Source organism: Chelonoidis abingdonii, chromosome 2 (assembly GCF_003597395.2).
Source record: "Chelonoidis abingdonii isolate Lonesome George chromosome 2, CheloAbing_2.0, whole genome shotgun sequence".
NCBI classification, from domain to species: Eukaryota; Metazoa; Chordata; order Testudines; family Testudinidae; genus Chelonoidis; species Chelonoidis abingdonii.
Genome location: NC_133770.1, coordinates 50,813,787 through 50,820,402, shown reverse-complemented (window position 1 = coordinate 50,820,402; position 6,616 = coordinate 50,813,787).

Sequence of the window (6,616 nt, the reverse complement as noted above, 5' to 3'; positions counted from 1 at the left end):
CCACCTCAACTGTGTGCACTGTTTCTTGCACCTCTTATTGCTGGATCCTATTTCACTTCCTGGAAGATAATCTGTGGAGAACTGTAACAAAACTGGTAGTGGTAAAAGAGGACACAAGGCCAATCAGTCTGATGTTCACTCTTGATAAGAAACAACAATGGATATTTATGTTCCTTTATTAGGAAGTTGTTGCTTTGAGCTTAGTCTCTCTCCTCTCAAATTTCTTTGGAGAAGTTGCCCAATGAGGTCCTTCTTAACAGTATGAGAACAAGCCCAATAGGTTCTCCACTAGTACAAAGAACAGAGCTACAGTCACTGCTGTCTTAAGGCTTCCATCCCTCCAATATCATGGGCTGTTGGCACTTAATAAATAAATAAATAATAATTGTGCTGAATTCATTTGTTCCCAGGAGGAGCAACTATCACCAATGGTTCCAGTGAGAACAGATGATTAAGTGGGGAGGTTGGTGACAGCTGCAACCTGATAGCCCAGGGAGAAGGACTATTGTATGGACAAGATGACCAGACGAAAAGGATAACTTTCCATTATTATACTGAAGCGAGGACAAAATCTTAGTTTCAGTGGACTAGTTCAGGACTACCCCACTAAAACTGGCTATCCTACTCAAATGTGACACAAATTCTAGCAATGTCAGTCAATCAACAGGTTTCTGGATGGTAGTAGCTGCTAGTTAATGTATGTACAGTATTTCCCATCTTCTCTTAATCCTTCAAATGCTATATATTGTGTAGGGGCCAAGAGGCTTCCTGGAATGCCAATATAATCAAGGTTTGGTTCAAATCCTGACTGAAGGCTCTGATTGGTTCTTATTTTAACCAAACCATTTTGTCATTCTTTTGCTAGATGCATCAGTCCCAACATGTGCTATCTACTTTTAAGATCCCTATCAACCAATGTTTCTAGTTTAGGTCAATGGTCATACTTTAATATAGAGACAGATAATTTTTATGTGGCAATTTTTGAAAGTTCACTTTTCTAACGGCAAATTAGGAAGCAAGCTGTTCCTATGCACCTCACCTCTGGACCATTTTCCAGTTATAAACCATTAACAGGAATTTAAAAAGAGCTCTCACCATTGGTCTGACTCGGTTCCCAATGAAATAATTGAATAGGAAATCCCATTTACTTCAATGGCAGTGGAGACAGGCTGATGTAAAGTTCTTTTGAAAAAGCCACATGGCAGAATTTTAGAGTTACTTCTCTGTCTACTTTAAGCACCACATAAAGTTAGTTTTGTTCACCCTTTCTATTTACCAGGCTGATAAATTTAGTATTGACAGGATTATGATCTACAGTAGAAGCAAAAAGGACATAAAAACGAAGAAAGTACTTTTAAAAGGATCCTCAACCTCAAAAAGCAAAACAGCTGCAATAAAAACAATTGGTCAAAAAACCAGGTTAAATGATAGCAAGTCAGACGCCAATAGAGTTACACCAGAGAATAATATGCTTCTTCGGATTTCATTTAGTAGGTTGGCAATGGCTCTTTTAAAATGCTTTACACCTTTCCTACTGAAGTTTTACATAGGTGCTTTTATGAAGGAAAGAAGGTAGTGTGCTACATCTGACAAACAATCCTGATGAGCATACTCGCTTTTATACTTATGAAGATAGTGAGAAGACACACAGTAATGATGAGTGCTGAATGCTAAATGCACTGACAAGTCTCTAATATTACAGTCCGTTTTGGTGCTGTCTTTTTGGTGAACACTTTCAATAAGCAGATTACTGAAATGGAGATCACCCCCATTTAAGGCACAGATGTGCCTTTTGTGATGTAGTTGGTGCAGAGCTACCCTACCCCCTGAGGAGCACCAGGAATTAATCCAGCTCAACAGCAGGATGTAGACTCCAGCATTCACTGGGAGTGTCCCTTTGCAGCATACAGCAGACTCTCCATATGCACTGGTCCTGCTCTGTGCACTGGTGTGGGCCATGAACATATCTCCTCTCCACCCCTTTGGGCCCCTGGGGGCCTGTAGGAGTGCGGTAAGACTAGTGCTTATGTGCCCTTGGACACAGGAACTGTAATTGTTCCTGCTAGCCGGGCCCTTTCACTCCCAAGGTGAAGGCTCTTTCCACCCTCCCCTGCACTGAATATCCATATAAGATTCTGGCCCAAACTGTCCTTTAGAATGCAGGCAAGTGTGTGAAATAATAAACAGTTTCTACTAGAACTTTTCCAATTGTGCTCCCCCTGACCATTCACAGGATTTGCTGTGCCCCTCCCTCCCTTACTTGTAATGTGAAACTGGGGTTTTGTGCTTTATCTGTAATCTGAAACTGTTTTTCAGGCTGGAAGGTGGAGGGGAAACACTGAGCTGAGACTATTCATATGGTTTAGTGTTAGAGCATCTGACTCACTCAAGAGGTCCCAGGCTCTCAACTAGTATTGTATATGTTACCAGTTTATGTCTTAATATCACCTATTAATCATTAAATGAGTTTTAAAATTAATGAGGATCAAAATCAATTTTAAAGGCACAGTAAGCCTTCTGTAATGATGAAACTTATCAGATTTTTGAAAATAAGCCAGCCTGTGCTTTTCTTTCTATGTTTGTTTTTTAAGAGGGTGAAAGGCTGGTGTTTCTTAGCCCTTCCATCCCAGAGAACCTCTTGTACCCCGCCTCCCCCAGTTTGTGCACCTCGGTATTAGAACTTAGTGTTCTCATAACAGGTTTTTCATTGGCAATGTAATTATTCAAATTTTGTGCAGGGCAGGCTACTGGCTATTCAACGCCAAGAAACGTTGTGGCCATTGACGCACTGTGACAGTGCTGAGAGGTTTTTTCAATAACAGGTTTAGAGATATTTAAGTAGCTGACCCTCTCTGCCTGAAGGCTATGAAAAATAAAAATTAAAAAATGAGTGACTAGCATAAGAGTGATCTTGAATAGCACACTAGAATGGCTGAGCAGTTTATTATTAGGTATATGTATTAGATAGAATCTCATAAGAAAGATCACCCCCATCCAAAGAATTTGACAGTTCAGTGGGAAGTATACCTGGCTACTAATGTCCACTGTTTGTTTGTTTTATGTAACATTTCAAATTGTATGTGATAGAATCCATGAGCTGCACATAGAATATATATACCTTGTCCATCTTTATGTTAGCTCAGTCAGAAAAGTACAGTGTTTTTCTTCACTTACCTATCTTAAATGTGGTTGAAGTTGTCAGAAAAATCCACCAATGACCTGAGGCTAAGAACAGAAAATTCCAGCTGAACAGGCAATATTTTTTCCAAGAAGTTATAAACATCTGAACATTCAAGATACAAATACAAATATATTGCAACGTTTACTCTAATTGTGTCTATCTGCATGTGGTATAATGATCTGTTTCACTTTTTGGTTCTCATATATTATTATAATATTTGGGTTTGGGTTCACAACACTTCTGGTGAATATTGAAACACCAAAGAATTCCATGAAAATATTTCTAATCATATTAGGTTTTGAACAGAATCTTGTTTATTTACAAAATATATATGATTAGGTCTAAACTACTTTTCAGTAGTGTCCTAGTGTGTCAGCCATAAAAGCTAAAATTAAATTTTCTGAGAAAAAGTAAAATACACATTGTAATTAGTAGAGATGTGCTGAGGAGGCTATATTGATGCTTTGCAACATCTAATTCAGTGGTGGCCAACCTGTGGCCCACGGGCTGCAAGCGGCCTATCAGGGTAATCTGCTGGCAGGCCATCAGACCATTTGTTTACATTTGCATGGCTGCCCGCAGCTCCCAGTGGTCGCGGTTCACCATTCCTGGGCAAGGGGACCTGAGGAAAGTGGGCCACAGGTTGCCCCGCACTGATCTCATTGATTAGGTTTTAGTTTTCCAAAAGCAAACTCAGAATCAAGGGTGATTCAGTCCAGGTACCATTTTATCTAAACTATCCATTTTTGGAAGGGGACAGAGGTAGTTTAGGATAAGATTCTTGTTTTAAAACATCTCTAACAAGAAGTGAAGCTTATCCCACTCCCTAAGGTGTAACTAACAACCAGGGGCTGAATCCTCATTAGTCGAGCTAGCAGAAAAAAGGGAAAATTATTCACATTTCACCTGGGTTTTTTTATTTGAATTTTCAGAATTCAAAACATCTCAGTTAACTCTATGCATGCGTCCCTAACCGGTGCTTGGAACATCTGAGCGGGACCAAGGCATCAAAGACAGCTTTCCACACCCAGATCCTGGGGCCATAACTAGTGGCCTGTTCTAAATTGTGCCAACTCGTTATGGCCTCCTAGAGGCCAATATACAAGCAGGAATTGCTGGTCACCCACCCTCCCAAGCCAAAGGAATCTTAGGGTTCTTAGGTAGGGCACATTTAGGTCTTATTTGTATTGCTATGATGGCATAACAGGGACTAGACTGGACCAGGATCTGTCCCACTGTTGGTAGCTGTCACTTTAGGTGTCGTGAAATCACAGAATCATAGAACTGGAAGGGATCTTGAGAGGTCACCTAGTTCAGTCCCCTGCACTCAAGACAGGACTAAGTATTATCTAGACCATCCCTGACAGGTGTTTGTCCAACCTACTTTTAAAAATCCCCAGTGGTGGAGATTCCACAGCTTCCCTAAGCAATTTATTCCACCCTGACAGGTAGGAAGTTTTTCTTAATGTCCAACCTAAACTGCCCTTTCTGCAATTTAAGCCCATTGCTTCTTGTCCTGTCTTCAGAGGTTAAGGAGAAAAATTTTCCTCCCTCCTCCTTGAAACAACCTTTTATGTACTTGAAAATTGTTATCATGTCCCCTCTCAGCCCTCTCTTCTCCAGACTAAACAACTCAATTTTTTCAATCTTCCTTCGTAGGTCATGTTTTCTAGACCTTTAATCATGCCAGTTCTAGACCTTTAAAAATGCCAGTTATTGGACTCCCTACAAAAATCAAGTTTTTATTTATTTTATTTGTGCTTCTTTTAGTCATCACTGAAAATAGAGTGAACTTCAGTTAAGTATTAAGCTAGGCTGAACTACATGGTCTGATCCTGCAGTTCATATTTATGAGAATCAAAGTTGCAGGACTAGGTCTGAAATGGATTAATAATCTAATGGCTAGCATCATGACCATTGATTAAAGCAACATCATTGCAGTGACTTTTGGGGATTTAGGGGTTTTGTTTTTTTTTTTCAATTTCTTTGTATCACTCTCCTGTGAAAAGCTCACCATCCAGGAAGGCGAGTGTGACTGCCCGTGTTTTCTGCCCTCTAAGTTAACAGGAAATGGACGTTGGGTGATGCAGCCAGCTGGAGTTGAACTCCCTCACTGAATTCATCATGATGATGCACTGCTTACATCTAAAAAAAATACACTGGCTGCAAATGAAAGTTGGCTCCCTCCTTTTACCCTTTCCATGAAACTGGAGAGAAGCCAAATATAAAAGGCTTTCAGCTCTGCTACGCGTTGCTCTATCGTTTAGAGGGTACCTGGTCATATTCTAATTTTTGTGAGTGCTCTTTTAAACACCAGTTTATAAAATTCAACTCAGAATTTATTTAATCTCTCTTGTGAAATATTGCTTGAAGCTATTATTTGCACTTGATGGAAAATATGAGACAGTCATATCCTTAGTTAATATTTTTGTAGTAAATAGGCAGGTCTAATTTTTTTTAAAAGTGACTACACAGAAGTATGTCCATATTTTTTGCACACACCCTAGTTGTGCAGCTGAAATACCTGATGTGCTCATGTAACTCAAGGATTTGTGCAAGAAAACATGCAGCTTCAATTTGCTTGTGTGCATTTTGCATACTCACTTTAGACAAATTCACATCTACAAATTGGGGCTTTACTGTTTGTTTAAACTTGAAAAATTTAGGGCAAGATTAATCACACAGCATTTCTGAACTCCAGCTATAGTACACAAACACTTGATATACAGGATGTCAGAAGAGTCTGGGATGTAGTGAAGAGAAAAGTGAACTAGAGCAGGGCATACACGTCTTAGCTTGTAAGGAAGTTCACTTTTTTCTTTGCTCTGAGTAAGGGTAAATTACATTTTCCGCAGCTGCTTCCAAATCCATAGCTTACTTTGAAAAGCACTTGAGGGTGTCACATTTCAGATGATTTTTAGACTGCATTGGCCCAGCTGAACTTTTGTTGGCAAAGTTTCCAGACTCTCAGATTTCTCGGTTCCTTCCAAGTTGTTGGAAGCAAAAATCAGACTGCTACCCCAAATGCAAGAAGAGTACTAGGTATAATGAAACACCATCATGCTGGGCTATGCATGCAGTAAAATGAGTTAGAGATTAAAGGAATTACACCTCTTGATGCTTATGCAACTCCAACTGTTGAGATAATATTTGTGAACTCTAAGTTTTGTCAAGATATATCTAGCACTGTGGGATTTTGTTAAAAGGTAACAGTGAAGGCTTGAGCTTGGTCCCATTGAAATCAATGAAAGTTTTCTCATTGTATTCAGTGGAGACAGGATCAATGCTTGATTGACTGACTAGCAGTAGAAGTGTCCTTCTGGAAGATGCAAGTTTGTACATGTAATCTTGCCTGTCAGATTAAAGACATTTTCTGACTGGTTAATGTGGATTTCATTGATAATGAATAATGAATAAAACTGATAAGGAAAAGCA